The 23,737-nt window shown below is 43.1% G+C and overlaps 1 pseudogene; it reads left to right on the plus strand.

Moving 5' to 3' along the window:
- Nucleotides 1–442: 442 nt before the first annotated feature.
- On the plus strand, nt 443–18,958 carry LOC144367604 (small ribosomal subunit protein uS12-like; annotated as a pseudogene).
- The last annotated feature ends 4,779 nt before the right edge of the window (nt 18,959–23,737 follow it).

Below are 23,737 nucleotides of genomic sequence, written 5' to 3' on the forward strand. Positions count from 1 at the left end.
GGCACTTCCGGATCTGAGGGCCCAAAGATGGAGGTGTACCTGACGAAATTTTGGATCCAGGGGCCTAAAAATGGACGACTGAGGAACTTCCGAATCCTAGAGTCCCAACATGGACGTGCACCAAAGGAACTTCCGGATTCTAGAGCCTAAACATGGACGTGCACCTGAGGAACTTCCAGATCCGGGGGCCTAAACATGGACGCCTGAGGCATTTCTGGATCCTAGAGCCTAAACATGGATGCCTGAGGAACTTCCGAACCTGGGGGCTTAAACATGGACATGCACCCGAGGACCTTCTGGAACCGGGGGGCCTAAACATGGACGTGCACCCAAGGAACCTCCGGATCCATGGGCCTAAATATGGACGCCTGAGGAACTTCTGGATCCTAGAGCCTAAACATGGACGTGCACCCAAGGAACTTCCTGATCTGGGGGCCTAAATATGGACGTGCACCCATTGAACTTCCGGATCCTGGGGCTTAAACATGGACGTGTGCCTGAGGAACTTCCAGATCTGGGGCCTAAATATGGATGCCTGAGGAACTTCCGGATCCGAGGGCCTAAACTTCCGTATTCGAGGGTCTAAACATGGACGAGTCCCTGGAACTTCTGGGTCCTTGTGCCTATAAAGAGCAGGGCGTGACTCTCAGAAGGGCTGTGGCCCATGAAGGGGAGCCTGTTGGGAGGCAGACTGAGCTGTCACACTCTGAACTTAAATGTAATGGTGGCCTTACTTCCCGGCCTTCCCCTGGGTGTCATTTCCTCCCCTTCCAGGCGGTGCCAAGGAGGAAGTGAGACCAGGCACAGGGGCCAGGCCCTGAGGAGGGATACCATGTTTCTCCTCGCTTAGCCAGGCACCCAGCCTGGCTGGGGACAGGGACGTCTTGTGACACTGGCTGCCTCCTGCATCCCTGCCCTAGGACCTCAGGGACCACAGGCGGGAACAGTCATTGATTCTCCCCTGGCCGCTGACCCTCAGCCCCAGGGTCTGCCCAGGGAGAGCTCTGTCTCCCAGAGGGTCAGGGGGCCCCTGTGACCTGCTGCTCCTTACCCACCGTCATCCTGGGAAAGCACAGGTCAGGACACCAGACGCTACTGAGAGTAATATCTCCTAGATGGGCTGCTGGGGACTTTGCTTCTGTCCCAGGCCTCGGACACTGGATGATCCCCCCCAGAGACAGAATATAACCCCACACTGCCCAAGACTTATTTTTAAGCTTTGGATTCTGAAATTTTCCTGCTGCCACCTTCTTTATGAAGCCACTTTTTCAACAGAAACAATATTCCAGGGGGAAAAAAAAAAACAAAACATGGAGTCAATCAAACCAAGCTGACACATCTGGTCATCCAAGAGAAATATGGATTGGAAGGAGAACAGCCATTCTCAACTGGTAAAATAATGAAGTTCCCCCATCCTTATTTTGTGTAAGCAAAATAAATAATCTGAGGTTAACTCATCAAAAAAAAAAAAAAGATGTGAGCTTTCAACTCCATGGTCTGTGTGTCTCTGAAAGGAAATACCCAGAAGTGAGGATTCTAGAAGGGCTGGGGTTGACTGGAAATTGTGAAATAAAGGAGGGAATCTCCTCAGGCCAACTTGAGCAGTCTGCTCTGGGTCTGCTGAGAGACAGGCAGCCGAGGGGTTAAATCCAAGCACAGGTGTGTGGATTTGAACCTCAGCCTCACGACTTGCTAACTCTGTCATTCTTAGGTCACTTTGCTATGCTTCAAATTCAACAGTGCTCGGACTGCTCTCATAGATTGTTAGGGACATTACATGAGGTCTTGGCTCAACAAATGCTAGATCTTTGCTGCAGAGTTTTACACCTCTGATCACAACAAGTGTTGAAGGCCACGAAAAATAATGTGAGCATGTGAGGGCCAGGAAGCCTTTGTGAAAAGCGAGCCAAGCTGCCAGGAGACAAAACCTGCTATACTAGGATTCCTGGTGTTTGCTCAGAGCAGAGCCTGGAAGGGTTGTAACGGGAAGAGTGGGATGGAAGGGAGGCAGGAAGAGAGGGAGAGGACTCTCCTGTGGCCTCCTTCTGCTAGGTTACTGGCAACAACATAGAGTTAACTTATCCTGGGAAAGTAAGTTTTGGGCCTCGTTTATATTGAACAGTGACTTAAAAAAAAAAAAAACAGTTTTATTGAGGTATGATGAACAAAAAAAATGGTATATAGTTAAGAGTACAACTTGCTATTCTGATATACATATGCAATGTGAAATGATCACCACAGTGAAGCTAATTAACATATTCTTCACTTCTCATAGTAACCATTTTCTTGTGTGTGTGTGTTTGTGTGTGTGCACACGTGTGCATGTATAGTGAGAACATTTAAGATCTACCCTCTTAACAGACTTCAGATATATAATACAGTATTGTCAACTACAGTCACCATGCTCTATGTTAAATCTCTCATCCCGCATCACTGCAACTCTGTACCTCTTGACTGACATCTCCCATTTCCCTTTACCCCAGCCCCTATCATTCTTCTCTCTCCTACTAGTTTGGCTTTTTAAAATTGTACGTATAAGAAAGATCATGAAGACACAACCAGTATAACTTCACATCATATGCAACCACAAAAATGGGAAGTTATATTCCATGTATGCATGATATGCCAAAGTACATTCTATTGTCATATGTAACTAAAAAGAACAAAAAATTTTTTTAAATCATGCAACACTTATCTTTTGGGCCCTGGCTTATTTCACTTAGCATGAAGTGCTCCAGGTCCATTTATATTGTTATAAACATCAGGATTTCCTTCTTTTTCAAAACTGAATAATATTTTTTGTATGCATGTATATACCACATTTTTTAAATCCATACATTGGGCCATGAGCATTTGAATGTTTTACTCTTTTTCCTCACTAAGGTCTTCAAAAAATGCCCAAAGATAGGCCCGGGAGGCTGCAGCAGGAGAATCGTGAGTTCAGAGCCAGCCTCAGCAAAAGCAAGGCACTAAGCAACTCAGTGAGTCCCTGTCTCTAAATAAAATACAAAATAGGGCTGGGGATGGGGCTCAGTGGTTGAGCACCCCTGAATTCAATTCCCAGTACCAAAAAAAGAAAAGAAAAGAAAGGGCCCAAGGTTGTGGAGAAGGCCCTGACTAAATCCTTTTATATTTAGACTCTGCTTTGGTTTCACCTCCCCGGGGGTCCTGGGCTGGATTTGGATTACACCTTGCACATTCCCATGATAACTTATTACACATCTATTTTTACATTTTATTCAATAAATATGTATGGCGTGCCTGTCACTCGCAGCTCCTTGTCTATTTCTGACTCTAAGTCAGGGCAGGTCTTTCATCCCCACACCAAGCCTGCTCCGTGGAGTCCTCCACCCAGTGAATATTGCTATCTTATTCATGAATGACTCGGTCACCCAAAGGGTCATGATTCTAAAGTTCACTCACAGCCAACAGTTATTCAGTCTATGTTCCAGGAATGGTGTAAGTATTGCTGTTTACCTCACTCAACAACTCCATGAAACAAAAGATTCGTGTCCCTCTTGGGCAGCCCTGGGCTGCCATCTTGACAGACCTCACAGAGCTGTGGGTGACTTCTGTGTGTCTCGGAATCCATGGGGTGAACCCCCACACCTACTTCCCTTGCTAGGGAGAGAAAGAAATGGTTTCGTACATTTCATTAACTTAGAAAACAAAAACAGTGAACTCCCAACTCCTGTGTTTCCAAGCTCCGGTCATGGAGGTCAATTCTGGGACTGCTTCTTTCTCTCGGGTCAAGTAGGGTCAGGGGACTGCTCATGCCAAAATAAGAGACTATGAAACAGAGCAAATTAAGGGTGGTTCTTCTTCCTTAGAAAGAGCTGAGACATGCAATAATTTATGGAGAGGACGGTGTGACCCTGGGAAGTCTCCAGACTAATCTTCCTCCATCTTAGGAACCTACAAGTTGGGGCTTGACTTGCCCCCCTTCACACAAGGCCGAGATGAGCTTGAGGCTACAAACAGTTTCCGCTTTTGCACAGATCACACAGAACTTTTTGCAGCCAGGGCCTTTCCTGGAAGCCCAGGGCCTATGACTGAGCCCCTGGCAAGGCATTTGGCTGTGACAGTCTGGGAAAAGGACCAAGAAAATTGATCTCCATTTTCTGCACATCAAAATGAGCTTAAACAGAAAACAGCCCAGTTTTGGCCTTCCTGGTGTGGGTGATTGTGGCAGGACGGCATCAGAGAAGCAAGGAGCCCCATCTGAGTAAGGAGGAGCCCCCCACTGCCTTCACCACCTCTGGCCACTGGTGGAGACCAGAGAAAAGGACTAGGGGAAAGAACAGGATTGGGGCAGGGGGGGTGGGGTCTTAATAAGCTTAACTCTTACCCATAAAAGCAGAGTTCAGGCTCCCCCTGGGTTTCTGATGACCTTAGAGGGAGTCAGGAACCACAGATGAGGGAAGGGTATGGGAGAGCTCAGGTCAGTTCTAGAACCTCCATATCCTCGTGCTAACTATTCCGACGATTGCTTGCCCAACTTCCCAAGGAAAACCAGAGCAGAGACAGTGGGAGGAGCAGGGCCCCTGAGCCTGTGTTGGAGGCAGAAAGAGAGGAAGTCAGCATTCCACCCTCAGCCATGTCCCCAGGTGAAGAGAACAGTGACAGCATTCCCAAAGAGGAAGCTCAGCTGAATCCCTAGAAATTTGATCAAGGGAGCAAGGCCTGGGATCACAGGGGCTGTCGGGCCTGAGAGGGGCCTGGGGTTGCAGTGGCAGGTCCATGACAATGGCTGGGACCTAGGAGTGGGTTCCATAATGACAGAGCTGGGAGCCGTGGAAACAGCCTGGTTCAGGAGGGTCATAGATATGGGTGTGAATCCCTATCTCCAGTTAGCAATTCCTCTCTCTCCATGGATCAATTCTGAGCCTCAGTTTCCTCATCTACAAAACGGAAATAATCTGGCAACTGTGAATTGAGAAAAGATGAAGATTTACAGCTGGCATGGGTTCTGACCCTGTAACCTGCCCCAGCACCTTCTCCTAAGGAGCGGCTGTCCTCACGGTCTCCCTCATAAACCAAGCCAGGGTTGAGGCTGCAGCCCACCCAGTGAGAGCAGGGCCACCCCTTGGGAAGACCACTGCCTCACCTGCCTCCTGGAAGTGCACCTGTTTCCTTGGTGTTTTCTTCAGTGCCCACGCAGCATGGGATATGCCATGGCTGGGCACCGGGACATCCAATCCATGGACCCCTTCAGAAGCCTGAGATGCGGGTTGCCCTGGTAACCTGCCCCCTCAGTCAGGGTGCCAGGCTTGGTATTGTTCAGACAGCTGGTGTCGCCCAGCCCCACGGCTCTCCTGCTAGCCCTGCCTGCCCCAGGTCCTGGACCAGCTCCAACTTGGGCCGGCTGCATTCCCTTCTCTGCTCCTCATTCTGCCCAGAAGGCATGGCTGCTGAGGGAACTCAGGATGCTTAGGAGGAGCTGTCCCAACAAGCTGAGGGCCCCAGTCTCTTCTGGGCTCATGCCACCAAAGCCCAATATCCAGACCCAAGCTGGCTGCTTGCCAGCTTCTAGCATTTCATTTGCTTATCACTGTTTGTTTTAGAACCTTCTGGGAAGCAAAACTCTACCTGAGGGAATCTTTGGCTCTGGAGGCCTGTGAACTCTCAAGAATGCCCAAGACACTGCCAACTCTCTCAGGTCTGGGTATGGGGACAATTGTCACCTAAGTGTCATGGCTTGTAGCAGGCCTCTCCTAATCTCCAAAAGCAGCCCAGGGCATGGCTAGTGAAGAGGACCTGCCTGAAGCAGCCACCATCTGGGAGCGGATGGCTGCCCAGGTCTCTGCTCTATACCTGGAAAAAAGAAATGAAGGGCATTTTGTATTTGTCCCATAGTTTGTTTTAATATAAAGTGACATCTAGGAGAAGATGTTGCAGACATGATCTTATAATCACATATTGGCAGAAACCCCAAATTTACTGCAGTTTGAGAAACAAAATGGAGACGCATCTTTTATAAATCTCTACTCAATAAATATTATTTTGGGCTGGGGATGTGGCTCAAGCGGTAGCGCGCTCACCTGGCATGCGTGCGGCCCGGGCTCGATCCTCAGCACCACATACAAACAAAGATGTTGTGTCCACCAAAAACTAAAAAAATAAATATTAAAATTCTCTCTCTCTCTCTCTCTCTCTCTCTCTCTCTCTCAAAAAAGAAGAGTAAATATCTGCTATACATATTTTTAAAATAAATAAATAAATATTCTTTCAAAGTATTATTACCTAGCAAGGCTCCAGTTCTTTAAAATTGTAAAATAGATTTTTAAAAACCCTATTGAAGAGTTCAGTGGAGTAGACAAAGGGAGAAAGAAGGGAAGGGAGAGGAGATGGGAAGAGGAAAGACAGTGGAATGAATCTGACATAACTTTCCTATGTTCACATATGAATATACCACAGTGAATCTCAGCATCATATACATCCACAAGAAATTACTTCTTTATATACAGAGTTATGAAAAATTGTGCAGTATATGAGTAATAATGAGTGTAATGCATTCCACTATTGTCATGTATTTTAAAAATAAATAAATAAATAAATTTTAAAAAGCAAAAAATAAAAAATATAAAGGAGCAAACGAGTTTAAAAAATAACTATGGGCAAATGGCAGAAAGATCAATAGAATGAAGGGAGTCGGGTGGGGGGAAAGAAGGGGAAGAAGTGTACTAGGGATTGAATCAAAACAAGAAATATTCCATATTTTTATCATTATATCAAAATGGATGTTACTGTCATGTATATCCAAAAAGAACCCATAAAAAAAAGATGTTTGTCCATAATACAAATGTTAATTTTAAAAAACCTATTAAATCAGATGGAATTATAAAATAAGCAGGTTTATTGTAGTGGATTTGAAAAGAGTAAAGGAAAACAAATAATTCAGATAATTCCCACTGCATTGAGACAACCATTTCTGCGTACCTTTTGGAGTGTTCACATATACATATCTACCAATTCCTGTCATGATTACTTTGTAACCTAAGCATTTCCCTAATCAATGTTCAATATGATGATTTTTTAACTTTTAATGGCTTCATAATAGTCCATTGTGCAGTTGGACAAAGGCTTTTTCTGTAAACATTCCCATTTTGACATTTAAGTTGTTTCTACATTTAGTCTTATTTTAAAAAAAAATGCTTAATAGCCATCTTTGCATGTTCACCCCAGAACATACTTAGGATAAACTTCCTAAAAGTGGACTCACTGGGTCAAAGAATGTGAATGTTTTAGAGTTGTTGGCACATACTGGCTTGACTGGTCTCTGCCTTTGCTTCTTCAAAAACCATTCTGGGGCTGAGGATATAGCTCAACTGGTAGAGTGCTTGCCTCACATGCACAAAGCCCTGGGTTCAATCCCAAGCACCACACACACACATACATACACGCACAAAAAAAAAAATTCCTATCTTGAGTTCAGAGAAGTATTTGCTTCAAATTTCAATAATTCTTTTTCATTATATGTTAGACAATAATTCATCTGAACCAATTATAACACTAATAGTAATCCCTGCTAATATTTACTGGGTGGGTAAGATGGACAGAGCACTAAGAAATTTATATGCATTATTTCACTTTGTTCTGAAAGCTCTATCCTTGTTCCTGATGCCAGTCTAATAACAAAGACACAGTTTTGAGAAAAGGAGAAAAGGTTTATTGCTTTGTTTGCAAAGGAGAAACACAGGGGACTCCTATCCCAGAGGCTGTAATTCTGCCCATTAAGGGGAGCAGGGGGGATTCAAATGCTACTTTCCACAGGTTCTCCGTAGGAGTTGTAATTCACTGGTTAATTTGGGAGACAGTCATTTCTGAGATCTTCTGGTACCATCCCCAAAGTCTAGATGACTTTGTTCCTGAGGTGGGTATGTGCCCAAGCACAGATAACTCTGCCTGGGATGGGGAAGAAAGGTAATCCTCTTTCCCCTGAGATGAGGGAGGTGGGGGGTGATTAGGAAGGAGAAGGAAGAGAGGAAGAGAAAGAAACACATCCTTTAAAAAATAAGTTGCAATGGCAGAGAATCCGGGGCTATAATTCAAAGAATAAAGTGGACCACTGTTACATTTCCCCACTGCCAATTTCTACATTCCATTTCTATGGAAAAATGGGTGAAGACATCTCCAAGCTACTTCCTGCTGAGAAAGGACAAAGTTGTGGGGAAAGTGATCCAAATTCCTTGTTCTCGATAGGTGGGATATGGTCAGTTAAGGATATTCAGAATCAGGGCAGTCCAGAGGTCCATGGTGGCAGGTGGTAGGTGACTGACAAGGTATACATAAAGAGGGATCCATGCTAGGACAATGATAAAGACACTAAAGTATTATGTTTTTGTAGACAATTAGCACAAAATTAATTAGTATTTCAGCCAGTCTTTGAGAACTATGAAGACAGTAACTCATAATCATGCCGGTGAAAAACAGATCGAGTTTATCTATGTAGGAGATTAGGAAGATTTGTAGATCTATGAGATCAGGTCCAAACTGATTCAGGACAAACTTGTGTCTCTAGTGCTTTATGATCATTATTATTAGGTACTCCCACACAAGAACCCTTCCTGTATAGCCTCCAGCTTTACTTAATTTTGATAGGGCACAAGATGTACAAGTGTACATCTTAAATTACATTAAAAAAATCACTCTTTCTTTTTAAATGTCCATGTATGACTGTGCTTTGATTATATTGTCCTACCAGGTGTTTAAGACCTAGTTGGTCAAAATTGATGTTGTTCTTATCTACTCTTAGGTCAGCTGAGATTCCTCAAAGATCATTCTTGGGAACATATGTGAAGGCCCTTGGCTCCTTTAGCTTTCCTCTACTTGTCAAGCCATATACAGGATGGGTCAGGGTCTTAATAACTATATGTGGCTTCCATTTTCACTGCAATGACCCTCCTCTTTGCAGAATGTGCACCATTTGGCTTCCTGTTCTCTAGGGTCCTCTCAGTCCTCCTGATCTGGTAAAGTCAGGTGACTCACCCAAGTTGCAGGACTCTTAGAAGGGTCCCATGGTTTTCTGGGTCCAGTTGATCTTAGAGGGCAAAGGCCAAAATATTGGCTGCTTTTTCCTTGGTAATTTTGCTTCCCTGACTTTGGTCTCCAAGTTTTTGGTTTTAAACATCCAGCAGGTCATTTTCTCTAGTCGTACAATGGGAGTAATGAATTATAACTTCCATATCTATAATTTTACAATTACCCCTTTTATTTAATTGGGATCAGTATTAGTACTGGAAGTCAGCATTCTATTCTATCTATCCTGTAGGTGATGATTTATTGTCTTAAATTATTTCAGATTGTTCCATTAGAAGTAATAATTCTTCAAAACACTAAATAGGCAACGTTTATAAAGTTGTATAAGGAAAATGCAAAATGAACACTAATGTGTCTTTGGTGTCTATTTAGCCTCTAGAAAGATCCATATTTTTATCAACTCAACTACATACAAGTATTACTTTTTAAAAACTCTTTTACAAACCTAAATACCTTTTACAATTTACTCAAAACTTTACTGAAGTTTTGTATCCTATCCCCTGTTTACTTTGAGGTCACAGTAATATTACAAAAAAGGGGTTCGATTCCCAAGGTTGAACACAACCTTAAGTCAGCTTAATTCTAGCCTACTTTAGAGCCATCCTAACATGGAGAAGGAAGAGCATTGCAGCCATAACTCAGTGAGGCTAAGTATTTTATTTCTGAATCTGATCTTTGGTCCCTTTGAAAATATCATTCTACAAAGTTCTCATTAATTATTTCCTGAGTCTATCTGAATATCAGTTAACATAATACAGCATTACATCTGAAACATAATTAAACAGAAATGGTAAGAGAGCACTTAACTTTCCTTTTGTGGAAAAGGTGGCAGAATGTTTTCATGTTCCACAATGTCAACCTTTGAACAAATTAGGCTCTCTTTATTACCTTCCAAAAATACATTTACAACCAGTTACCTTTATCCAGTTATAAAAACATTAAATGACATAAATAAATACCAATAGAATTTGCTAGTTCTATATAAATCTGAAGAAAACTATTGCTACAGACAGTTTTAATTTGGATAATACCAACGTGGTAAGCTGCTCTCCTAAAGTTTACATTTAAGTACTCTCCCAAGCTAAGTTTAACTTTCAAAGTAAAGTTTAGAATTCATACTGTGAGGTAACAATCATACAGGTCTGCATGAGTTAGCAGTACTAGCAAAAATCAAAGGTTAGCCTTAAATATCTTCTACATTTAAGAAACAGTGTTGGATTCAAACTAAAAAGCTTCTCAGCAAAAGAAACAATCAATAATGTGAGGAGAGAACATACAGACTGGGAGAAAATCTTTACCACATGCATCTCAGATAAAGCATTAATCACTAGGATATATAAAGAACTCAAAAAAAACTTTACTCCAAAAAAACAAATAACCCAATCAATAAATGAGCTAAGGAACTGAACAGACACTTCACAGAAGAAGAAATACAATTGATCAATAAATATATGAAAAAGTGTTCAACATCTCTAGCAATTAGAGAATGCAAATCAAAACTACACTAATATTTCATTTCACTCCAGTCAGAATGGCAATAACCAAGAATACAGGCAAAAATAAATGTTGGCAAGGATGTTGCGGGGGAAGGTACACTCATACATTGCTGGTGGAACTGCAAATTGGTGCAACCACTCTGGAAAGCAGTATGGAGATTCCTCAGAAAACTCAGAATGGAATCACCATTTGACCCAGCTATTCCACTCCTTGTTTTATATACAAAGGACTTAAAATCAGTATACTATAGTAATGCAGCCACGTCAATGTTTATAGCAGCTCAATTCACAATAACTAACTATGAAACTAACTTAGGTGTCCTTCAACAGATGAATGGATTTAAAAATGTAGTATTTATATTCAATGGAATACTACTCCGCTTTAAAGAAGAATGAAACTATGGCATTTGTTGTTAAATGAATGGATTTGGAGAATATCATGCTAAACAAATAAGCCAATCCCCCTAAAAAAACAAAGGCTGAATGTTTTCTCTAATATGAAGATGCTGATTAACAATAAAGGGGTAAGAACTAGGAAAGAATACTTACTTTACATTAGATAGAGGGGAATAAAGGGAGGGGAGAGGAGGGGATATGGGGATAGGAAGGATAGTAAAGTAAAATAGATAGATAGATAGATAGATAGATAGATAGATAGATAGATAGATAGATAGATAGTATGTATGTATATGACTGCATGACCAATGTGGTTATACAAAACAATCAGAAAAATAAGAAATTTTGCTCAATCTATGTATCATATATTAAAGTGCATAAATGAATTCTACTGTCATGTATAACTAATTAAAACAAATTTAATTTTTTTTAAAAAAAGAACAGGGTTAATGATCAGAAATCCACTTAGTCAAAACAAACAGATATAAGACAGGTCTTCAAATGGCAGTGTGGCCCTTCTGTCAGATACAATGTATAAAAAGAACACTTATTGGTTATCTTACTGATAGACCTACATAAACTTTAATTTTATAAACTTTTATATAACACTTAGATGAGTCTCATACAAACATAGTCCTCAGATGTATACATATATCTAGTCACATATATTTAGGGTATCAACTATATTGTTATAACCTAAAATAACAGTTGTTTATTTAACCAGTTAGAGAGTAATCATTTAAAAGGCTAAAACAGGTACAAACCCTAATTTCTTTAAGACTTACTTTCTGTAAGTAAACCTAACAGACATAAGAAAATCTTGATAAGAGTAGATCAGTGTTTCAGACTTCGATTCATATCAGTACATTAAAATCTGAATAACTTTGACTGTGCTAATTATAGCCAATTTCATCACATACACTTTTTTTGTTGTTGTTGTTACCAGGGTTGAACTTAGGGGCACTTGACCACTGAGCCACATCCCCAGCCCTATCTTGTATTTTATCTAGAGACAAGGTCTCACTGAGCTGCTTAGTGCCTCGCCTTAGTGTTGAGGCTGGCTTTGAATTCGAAATCCCCCTGCTTCAGGCTCCTGAGCTGCTGGGATTACCTGCGTGCACCACCGCACCTGGCCATACACACACTTTTTGAGATTCACTTTCCATAAACCTTCTACAACTTACTTGGACATTCTACAACTTGTTTACATACTTTGTCCTCTCTTTTATCTCAAATTTCAGCACAAGAATATTACTTTACCATACAAAATATTTTCTCATCCAGCAACATTTCTTTTACCTTCTAATTTTCCATACTAAAATATATTTCCATACCTATAACTTTCTTATATCTTTTTTCTAGTTTCAGACCCTTTCTTTAATTTATATTCTGAAACAATTCTTATGAATGCTATCTGTGCATTTAATTTACACAACAAATTTCATCCCAGGAGAAGGTCAGACAATCTGACAAATACATAAACTGTGCCTTTTTTTTTTTTCCAAAAGCAGACCCCAATGCCAATCCAGTAACAAGGACACGGGAAAAAGAGAAAAGAAGTTTTATTGCTTTGCTAGAAAAGGAGAAATACGGGGGGCTCCTGTCTCAGAGGCTCTGATTCTGCCCATCAAGGGGAGCAGGGGGCTTTTAAAGAGGTGATTCTACATGTTAGGTGGGTTTGAGGTGGCTAAGGGACCAAAGCACCAGGCAACCCGCGGGAGCGAACCAATTAGGTGCCAACAGACAAGTAGTGATGGTGCCTTATAACCACCTGTCAATCAGCAGGGTCTCCTGACCAATCCTGGAAGGACATATACCTTAGCAAGAATCCCCAACCGACCCCAGGAGCACAAGGGTTTCTAAAAATCTCCCTTCCTGCCCTAAACCCAATAAAATGCCAATCTGACTAAGCCTGGGCGTGATTCCCCGCACCTCCCCCAACACACACACACCCCCACACCCCCCCAAAACACACACCCCTGTCACCCACTCTGTTGGACTGGAGGGTCTCGCCTGGAGCAAGTCTCAATAAAGCCTTGTTCAGCAGCTTTTAATCTGCCTCCTTTCGGTCACCGTTGCCTGGCCTTACACTACATCTTCTGTCCAGAATTGTAATTCACTTATTAATTTGGGAAATAAGTCATTTCTGATATCTTCTAATACCATCCCCATAGTCTGAATTACTTTGTTCCCGTAGTGGGTGTGTGCTGAAGGACAGAACTCTGCCTAGGATGGTGAAGAAAGGTAATCCTGTTTCCACTGAAATTAGGGAGAAAGAGAGATTTGGGAGAAGCAGGGAGAGAGGAGGAAGAAAGAAACTTGTTCATTTTATAAATAAGTCCCAGTGGCAGAGCAGCAAAGGTTATATCCAAAACATAAGGTGGACCATTGTTACACATTAATCTTTTTTCAAGGGGTTGGAGCACAGGGTATTTTTGAGCCTGACCTGTCTCCCTTAACATTATCACAATGCCACCAACTTTAAGTGAGTACCCCACTGTTAATTGTACCCAGAGTGTCCTGTTGATCTTTTTCTTACACTAGGCATATAGATATTCAATGGAGGACGTCTTTCCATCCTTTTCTTTAGGCTTCCCTTTGCAGGGGCTGCCAACAAAACACAGGTTGGCTTTAGTTTTTGTTTTTTTCTTTTCTGGATGCAACTGTTTACCCTGATAGTCTCTTTGTACATTTAGTTTGATGGAATACTGTCATAGCAAGAACTGCTCTGAGCTGGGTATGGTGGCTCATGACTGTAATCCCAGCTGCTCCAGCAGGAAGATCACAAGTTCAAAGCCAGCCTCAGAAACTTGGGGAGGCCCTAATTAACTTAGCAAGACTCTGACTCAAAATATAAAATGAAAAGAGCTGGAGATGTGGCTCAGTTGTTGAACGCCCCTGGGTTCAATCCCTAGTACAAAAAAAAAAAAAAAGAATTGCTCTGCTCTAGTGATAGATATCCCCTGGCCAAATGGGGTGACCTGTCAGATTTTAAAAAGGGGCACTATTCCTGTCCCCAGTATAACAGGGGTTCACTTGATGCTTTGACAATAATCCCTTGTGGCTTTAAAACATACATGTTTCTCTTTTTTCTTTTTCCAAACCTTCTCCTTCCTGATCTCTTCTCTCTAATCTCATTTTCTCTGAATCACCTCTTTTAAAACCCCTTGTTCCTCCCCACGGGCAGAATCACAGCCTTTGGGACAGGAGTCCCCTGTGTTTCTCCTCAGCTAGCAAAGCAATAAACTGTCTTTTTCCTTTTTCTCAAAATCATGTCCTCATTATTAGTTTGGCATCTGGGACAAGAACCAAGATTTCAGCAACACCAGGTCACAAACTAACAGTGCTAGAACATAATGCCTTGTAGCAAGCAGTCTCCACCCCCGTATGGGGCAAAAGGGGCAGGAAGGCAGGGCAGAGGCCAGTTTCTCTTTGCCTGTTTTTCTACAGCCCAGGCAGTTTTCCTGAGATTTTTTTTTTTCCCAGCCCAGGGCTAGTGTTCCTGATCCACAGAGAGATGATCAGCATCTGCCTGAGGCCATGCTGAGAAGCAGTGCCAGCATTGGGCCAAAAGGATTTAAATATCTTTGTAACCCTTTCTCCTGGTTTCCTACTATCCTTGTGTTGTCAAAAGCTCAGTCCTTGTCCCTGATGTCAATCCAATATTGAGGATACAGTTTTGAGAAAAAGGAAAAAGAAGAGTTATTGCTTTGCTAGCAAAGGAGAAACACAGGGGACTCCTGTCCCAGAGGCTGTGATTCTGCCCATCAGCAGGACAGGGGGCCTTTTAAAGAGGTGACTGAAAGGCTATATTCCACGTGTTTTCTCTAGGAGTTGTCATTCACTGGTTAATTTGGGAGACAGCCATTTCTGAGATCTTCTGGTACCATCCCCAAAGTCTGGATGACTTTGTTCCTGTGGTGGGTGTGTGCTCAGGCACAGATAACTCTGCCCGGGATGGGAAGGAAGGTAATCCTGTTACCCCTGAGATTAGGAAGGGGGAGAGATCAAGGAGAAGCAGGGAGAGAAGAAAAGAAAGAAAGATGCTCATTTAAAAAATAAGTCAGCAGTGGCAGAGCAGCAAGGGCTATATTCGAGGCAAAAAGTGGGCCACTGTTCCATCTACACACCCGAGACAGTGCCTTTCTGTATCCTTAACTTAATTTCTGACTGTTCAGACTTCTTATCATGCAACTGCATAAATGCCTGTACATATAGAATCTCTTTATATACTTTACAGACCAACTCCAGAGGCAAGATTGTATAATAATCCAGGAAACCATTCAAAGGCCAAACTGTGTTTCAGTAAAACACCTTTTTCTTAGACAGGCTTATACCTTTGACCCATTCAACCAAGATCTTCCTTCCCAAGAGAGTACCAGTAAGATCAATGCAGCATGGCCCATAACTTAAAAAGCCAATAACACATACAAAAAAAGAAATAGATACAAAAAAACCAGAAAGAATCCCTGAAATTGTAATAGGGGCTCACCTGATGCTTTGACTGTATCTCTTGTGGCTTTGAAACTTACATGTTTTTTTTTTCTTTTTCTCAACCTTCTTGTCTCTGATCTTCTTTTCCCTAATCTTCTCCCTTATCTTCTCTGATCTTCTTTTCCCTGATCTTCTCCTTTCTGATCTTCTTTTCCCTAACCTTTTCCTCCCTGATCCCATTTTCTCTGAATCACCTCTATAAAAGCCCCCTGTTCTTGCGGATGGGCAGCATCACACAGCCTTTGGGACAGGTGTTCCCTGTGATTCTCCTTTACTAGCAAAGCAATAAACCGTCTTTTTCCTTTTTCTCAAAAATTGTGTCCTCTTGTTGGATTGGCATGGGGGACAAGGACAGAGCTTTCAACAACAAAATCATGATGGACAGATGGGAACCTTTAAAAGAGACAGACCTGCACATACAAATGTCTTCCACTTACTTTGCCCCTGACAAACAAACTCCTACGACAAGATTGTATAATAATTCAAAAGCTATACAAAGGCCAGATCATTACAGTAAAACATTATATTTTTCTTAGATAGGCTTATACCTATCGGTGATCCTTTCTTCCACTTCACCTCTGACAGACTGACTCTTGTACAAAAAAGAAACAGAAAACAAGAAAGGATCCCCAAAACCATGGCTGCAGACAGGAACATTTAAAACAGACCAAGTTCTTTCCCAAGAGACTATCTTGCAGTATTGCCCATGTCCTCAAAGGGTCAGTCACAGATGCAAACATGGACAACCAGAGGAAATTTCAAAACCCAAGCCCAAGAAACAGATGAGAACCTAGAACAGACCAGAATATCCCTAGGTTCTTGAGTTCTGCTTAACTCTGACTTTTACACTAGTGGCACCACAGATGTCTCCATGAAAAGGGACCAGATGTTCACACCAAAAGGAATCAGATGTGTGGAATCAAGGATCTTGGTGTCCAAGACCAGATGGGTGGTGACTTACCAGACAGCCGAGGGGTGTCGCAACTTAACCTTTATCTCAAAGTGGACCGTGATGGAGCAACCTGTGCGGCTCAGGGACAAAAGGCAGGAGTTTCTCAAAGCAAAAGGATCTTCAGCAGCGGCTGGGACCGGTCCCTCAGTCCCTCCCTTTACACACAGGAATAGCTCCTCGGCTTCAACCAGAAGCAAACTTATCCGTCTCTTAACTCTCCAGCACTTGGCTCTCAACACATTTACCAGCCACCTTGCATCCTCATCATGGAAGTGAGGCCTGACCAAGAAAACTGGAGTGGTGGCTGCTCTTGGGTCCCATCTGGGGTGCCCAATTTGTTACCAAAAGCTCAGTCCTTTCCCCCAGGGCCAATTCAATAACAAAGACATGGTTTTGAGAAAAAGGAAAAAGAAGTTTCTTTGCTTTGCTAGTAAAGTAGAAATACAGGGGACTTCTGCCCCAAAGACTGTGCTTCCGCCCATCATGGGGAGCAGGGAGCTTTTAAAGAGGTAGATTCAAATGTGCATTCCAACGCGTTGTCTGTCAGTTGTAAATCTCTTGTTAATTTAGGAGATAGTCATTTCTGAGATCTTCTGATGCCATCTCCAAATTCTGAATTACTTTGTTCCTGTGGTAGGTGTGTGCTAAAGGACAGATAACTCTGCCTCGAATGAGGAAGAAAGGTAATGCGGAGATGGGCATGGTGACGCACGCCGGTGATCCTAGCAGTTTAGGAGGCTGAGGCAGGAAGATCTCAAGTTCAAAGCCAGCCTCAACAACTTAAAACTGTCACTAAATAAAATATTTAAAAGCTGGGGATGTGGCTCAATGGTTAAGCATCCCTGGATTCAATAGCAGGTACCAAAAAATAAGGTAATCCTGTTTTCTCTGAGATTAGGGAGGGGGAGGATTAAGGAGGAGGAGGGAGAAAAGAACAGAAAAAAAAAAGTCCTTTTTAAAAATAAATTGCAGTGGCAGAGCAGCAAGGGCTATATTCAAAGCATAAAGACAGTCACTACAACATTACCCCTACAATTACGCTGTGAGGGAACAACCCTCTTTACCCCCATCTCCCATGTAAAGAAAGTAAGATTTTACATTTAGCTTGTTGATACATGAGGCAAGGTGGGAATCTAGCTTCATTTCCTCATATTATTCCAACATCTTGTCTTAACAACCAGCCTTTCCCCTACTCTCTATCACGGTCATCAGATACCACCAACTCATCTTTCTACACACGATGTGTGCCTGAGTTGCCTCTTCTTTTCCATGAGCGGCTTCTCCCTTTTCCATTTCGTTCTATTTCTATCACTGAAACTTCATAATGTATTTTAGTATCAGAGTGTAGAGCCATCCTGTCCTTTTTCCCCCAGAAATTTGATGACTTTTTTCATACACTTATTTTTTTTCCCGGTGAATTGTTCAAGAAGAATCCATTTTGTCAGATTAAAAACTAAGCCTTGGGGCTGGCTCAGTGGTAGAGCGTTTGCCTAGCATGTGTGAGGCACTAGGTTCAATCCTCAGCACCACATATAAATAAATGAATAAAATAAAGGTTCATCAACAACTGGAAAAAAAAAAAGCCTTATAGGGCTGGGGCTGCAGCTCAGTGGCAGAGTGCTTGCCTAGCATGTGAAAGCCCCTGCACTCACCCAGCACGGTGGCACTGACAGGAGGGGCAAGTGTCCTCGTCTTTGTATGGCCAGGAAGCTCTATAGTCACTGGCAGCACCAGAAGTGGCACAGTAAAAAATACAAGAAAGTCCACTTAGGCAGAGCCAAATAGCCAAATTCTGCCCTCAGGAAGTGTCAGGGTTAGGCTGATCAAGAATGGCAAGAAAAATCAGTTTTTGTACTCAATAATGGTTACTTGAATTTTTAAAATATATTTTTAGTTGTAGATGTAACCAATATCTTTAATTTTATTTATTCACTTTTATGTGGTGCTGAGGATCGAACCCAGGGCCTCATGCATGGGAGGCAAGCACTCTACCACTGGGCTACAACCCCAGCCCCGGTTGCTTGAATTTTTCTTTTAATTTTTTGAATTAGTTATTCATGAGAGCAAGATGCATTTATGCACTTTGATATATCATACATAGATGGGATATAATGTCTCATTTTTCTGAGTGTCATGTTGCAGAATCATATTGGTCATGTAGTTAATCACATATATACACACAGTAATCATGTCTGTTTCATTCTACTATCTTTCCTATCCCCACATCCCCTCCCCTCTCCTCCCATCACTTCCCTCTACCTAATCTAAGGTAACACTATTCTTTCCTACTGCCCCCCACCTTATTGTGAATTAGCTTCCACATATTAAAGAAAACATTCGTTCAGCCTTTGGTTTTGTGGGATTGGCTTATGGTTGCTTGGATTTTATTGAGGAAAAATGATGAAGTTCTTGTTGTTGTCAAAAAGATCATGCTCTTGGGGACATTCCTAGAGCCCAATTTAAGGTTGTTAAAGTAGCCTATGTCTCTCTTTTGGTCTTACACAAAGGCAAGAAGAAAAGACCAAAATGTAAATTTACTACAGTAGTGATAAATTTTCATACTGAAAAAAGAGCCATATAAGCTCAGCTTCCCAATTAGCTGAACTTACAGGCATGTGCCACCAAGCCAGCAAAATGTCTTATATATTTTTGTTAGAATTACATAAAGCTTAGCCATTTCAGCACATGACATTGAGAGGTGGGTGGCTACTGGGGACTGAACTCAGGGGCACTCGACCACTGAGCCATCTCCCAGCCCTATTTTGTATTTTATTTAGAGACAAGGTCTCACTGCGTTGCTTAGTGCCTTGCCATTGCTGAAGCTGGCTTTGAACTCATCATCTTCCTGTCTCAGCTTCCCCAGCCTCTGGGATTACAGGCGTGCACTTCTGTACCAGCTGAGCACAGGGCATTTTACAGTACTAAAAGTTCTCAGCATGATGTATTTTGCCATTGAGGTTAATGACCTCGGTGTCATTTAATAGATTTTCATGACGAGAACTGCACATTTCCTACACACTATTCCTTGGTTTTGCTCACATTACATTTTCTAACTTGTTAGCACTGGTGAACAAGAAAGTTATGAATGAGGTATTCCCATTGCTCATTTACAGGTGAAGAAATAGAAATTAAGGGCACAGTTCCACATGAGACTATAGCAGCGCTTAGAACTATCCAGAGGCCCAGCTGCGTCAGAACCTGCCTCAGTGTTGTATCTGTCACCTCCTCAGAAGGAAGCCACCTATGTGCCCAAAGGCCATGCCTATTCAGATCCATGTCTCCTGGCTTAATGTTTGTTGGAGAATTTCAGTTTCAAGAGCAGCCAAACCCTTGAGGTCAGCAAGGTCCCCACCTTGACCTTGACTGTGCCCAGTAAAGCCCAGAACCCAGCAAGAAGAGACGCCATCAGGTAATCACAGGTGTAGGGGGTGGCACAACAGGACTCTGGACACTGATATAAAAGCAGTTCTTCTTCCTGTTCAGAGTGAAAGTCTGATGACCTCTATGGACTCAGAATAACTGTTCCAAATGTTCCTAACACGTCCAGAGGGATCACGGACAGCCCCCAAACACACCAAGGCCTGTAAGTCAATGCCCAGGTAAAATGGTGGTCCAGCCCTGGGATTCCTCCAGGTGAGCAGCGCCGAGGGATAGGGCCAGACGAGAGGACAGAAGCCCCTGGGTCTGTGTGGCTCTGGGTGAGTCACTTCCCTCTCTGAATCTTTATTTTCCCCATGAGAACAATATCCACCTAGGCCAGCTATAGCACTGTTTGGGGATCGACTGAGATCATGTTTGTGAAAATCCTTGAAAACTGAGCTAAGTAACACAAAGGTAAGAGGTGACTCACACCTAGAAAGGGCCATAATAAGGCTCAGCTCTGATCTGCGTGAATTCCTAGAGAGCAGTTTTTATCAACTGTCCTGCCACCAGCTGCACCCTGCGAATTTGACCTTCACCCCCAGGAATGACTGCTAAGTCGTTCACCACTCTCCACTTCTAAGGTTATGGCACGGTTATGCTGACCCAGCTGAAACCATGATTAAGTGGCTGGATATTGGAAAGAAGTGTGGCTGCTTATGGTTCACAGATACCTGTCCCTGGGGTGTTATAAACATTAATAATTAATCATTTCCTCATACTGGAGTCGGATGGCCAGGAACCTCTGAGTGATTGGGAGCAGGGATTGGCCATCAGATGCCTAGGGAACCCTGGCTCTGTGACCACATATTGCCCTATTCTCTGTTCCACCATCTCTCTTTAAACGAGAGGCTACACTCGATGAAAGTGAATTTGCAATTGAAAAAGTTCTACAAATTGTAATAATAAAGTCCGAGTCTTTACATGAGCTTCAAAGACCTTCCAGTTTCCAGCATCTAAAGACACCTGTCCTCAGGCCCCTCCATGACTCAAGGGCTCTAGATGTGTCCACTAGCGTGTGTCCCTGTGTGTTTGTGTGCGTGTGTTTGTGTGCGTGTGTTTGGGGAAGGGGTGGGACTGGGAGAAGAGAGTAGAAGAGCACATCACTGAGAACCTCTTTCCCAAATACAAATGATGCTCTCTCCGGGATATATCTGATGGGGCCTGCTGCTTTGGTCTTCCACCCACACCCTCAACTTCAGACTCCAGGGAACAGGGCAGGACAGGGCCACAGGGGGATTAGCAGAAGCATTTTCTTCAACTGACTCTCAGAACCACTGCTATGGTTAAAATATAAATTGCCCTCCAAAGGCCCATGTGTTAAAAGGATGGCCCCCAGCCTGTGACACCATTGGGAGGTAGTGGAACCTTTCAGAGGTGAGTCCTACTGGAAAAAAAAGTTAGGTCATTGGGTTCATGTCCTCAAAGTAGATATCAGGACCCCAGGTCCTTCCTCTCTCTTTAACTTCCTGGCCGCCATGAGGCAAACAGGCCTCCTCTGCCATGGGCTCCCACCATGATGTACCAAGCTGCCACAGGCATAAAACCGCTGTCAATCATCCGTGGACTGAAACCTTTGAAACCGTGAATCAAAATAAAATTTTCTTCCTTATAAGTTTATTTCTCTCAGGTGTTTTTTTCCTTGTTTTTTTTTTTAAGAGAGAGTAAGAAACAGAGGATTTTAATATTTTACTTTTTAATTTTCGGCGGACACAACATCTTTGTATGTGGTGCTGAGGATCGAACTTGGGCCGCACACATGCCAGGCGAGCGTGCTACCGCTTGAGCCACATCCCCAGCTCAAGTGTTTGTTATAGCAACAGAAAGCAGAGTAACCCAACCACCTCCCCATAAGGCCCCCCATTTGGAGGGCAGGAAAACTGCAGTGTCCTTTCAACCTCTGCTTGGAGAGTGGGCATGGAGAGAGTCTCTGACTTCTCAGTTCCTAGCTTGGGGGCAGGTGCACAATAGGAGCTTAGTAAGACTCTTGAACAAATAAAGTAGACCTTCTCCAATGCTTTTTAACCCTTGTTTTGTTTTGGTTTTGGTGCTAAAGATGAAACCCAAGACCTTATACAAACTAGACAGATGCTCTACCATTGAGACTGTCCAGGGCATGGGGCAACCCTATTTAAATGACCTTCTGCTCATATCCACCCCCTGCCTGCCCTCTCTCTCTCTCTCTTCTCTCTTTCTTTTTCTCTATCTCCCCCACCCTCCCAATTTGAGCATCTCTCCAGACCACTGCTCAATTTGCACATCCCCAGGATGCCTCCAATTGAATCCCCAGTCCCCCTACCCAGGGGTCATGTGCCATGTCCCTGGGTCTCTGCAGATCCACCAAGAAGCAGCCAGGATAGGAGCTCTGTTCAGTGACGGTGACAACTCTTTACTGAGCAGCATTACAGATTAGCTTTGCTAAGCCTAAAAAGAATGTACACACTCTGCCTAGATAAGCAAAGATGTGGCTTTGTTTCTTAGAACAAATCTAATTGTCATAATCTCGACCTGGTTAGTGAGGGAAACATTTAGTAGACTAATTAATTGACTGGTTTGGGGTAAATGTTCAGTGAATCCAAAGTTCACCTCCAATGAGCCTTTTTACCCTTCCCAGGCCTCTTAATAATGTGGCCTTGGGAAAGCTAGATGTCCTTATGTCATTGCTCAGGAATGGTGGGGTGTGTCTGCGGCTGGTCCTTGCACAGTCTCTGCTCTAGGTGACTGTCTATCTGGTCCATGAGCTCGGCTGACCTAGCTGGTCCCTGGCCATTCTTGGGATCTAAGCTGCACGTTCGTGGCCAACGTAACTTCTGGCTTGTTCTCTTGGTATGGACAGCTCAGTGGCTCCTTCCTCTATTCCTGAAAGTTCTGCCAACCCCTGAAGCATGGCTGCGACCCTCATTCAGCCGAAGATCCATGTGTAGCCATAGATCCCCAGCCAGATTCTCATTACAATCCCCTGCAGGACAGGCGGGAAGCTGGTCTCTTCCAGTCTCTTCTACACCACACGGTACCAAGAAATTTGGGAGTGTCAAACCAGGCACTCTCTGAATAGAGCCCTCCCCTGTGCCCGCCCCTCCCACATGCGAGTGTTCTGAGTGGGGGTCAGACACAAAGGTCCCTCTGCTTTTGCCTTTCTCCTCAATCTATTCAACTTAACTCCTATAGTCCTACCCTACCCCCAGCTCTAGAACTTCAGCCTGGAGCAGGAAAGACATTGCACAAGTGTGACCTGTGTCCCCAAACTCAACCCATCTTTTCCCCACAATCCATTGGGCCCAAAGAGCAACAATCTCCCCACATCATTGCTACCAGAGAGCCGTCCACCCACCAGCAGCATCAGCACCACCGGGGAGCTTGCTAGAAATGTGGATTCTCAGGCCACCACTCACCATCTTCTGAATCAGATTTGCATATTAACGAGATTCTGTGCGTATTAAACTCTGAGAAGCAGTGCTGGCTTATGTCACATTCTGGGGCTTTCTCCCTCACTCACCTCAGGCTCTCAGATGCTGTGATCTGCTTCTCTAGGCCTGGTTGGGTTTTTTGTTTTTGTTGGTGGTAGTGGTTTTTTTTGTTTGTTTGTTTGCTTGTTTGTTTTGGTACCAGGGATTGAACGCAGGGCACTTAACCACTGAGCCATATATTCCCAGCTCTTTTTAAATTTTTTTATTTTAAGACGGGGTCTCACTAAGTCGCTTGGGGCCTCCCTAAATTGCTGAGACTGGCTTTGAACCTGTGATCTTCCTGCTTTAGCCTCCTGAGCCTCTGGGATTACAGACGTGTGTCCCAGCACCTCGCAAGGCTTGGTTCTTGATATAATTATTTACCATGCTTATGTTGGACTCTTTCCCGGTGTCTTCTTCTCTACTTTTTATATCTGCATTTATTACAACCCATGTGTCTTAAAAGCCACTTTAAATCCTTCCTAAAGCCAGGT

The sequence above is a fragment of the Ictidomys tridecemlineatus genome, chromosome 10, assembly GCF_052094955.1.
Source record: "Ictidomys tridecemlineatus isolate mIctTri1 chromosome 10, mIctTri1.hap1, whole genome shotgun sequence".
In the NCBI taxonomy this organism is placed as follows: domain Eukaryota; kingdom Metazoa; phylum Chordata; class Mammalia; order Rodentia; family Sciuridae; genus Ictidomys; species Ictidomys tridecemlineatus.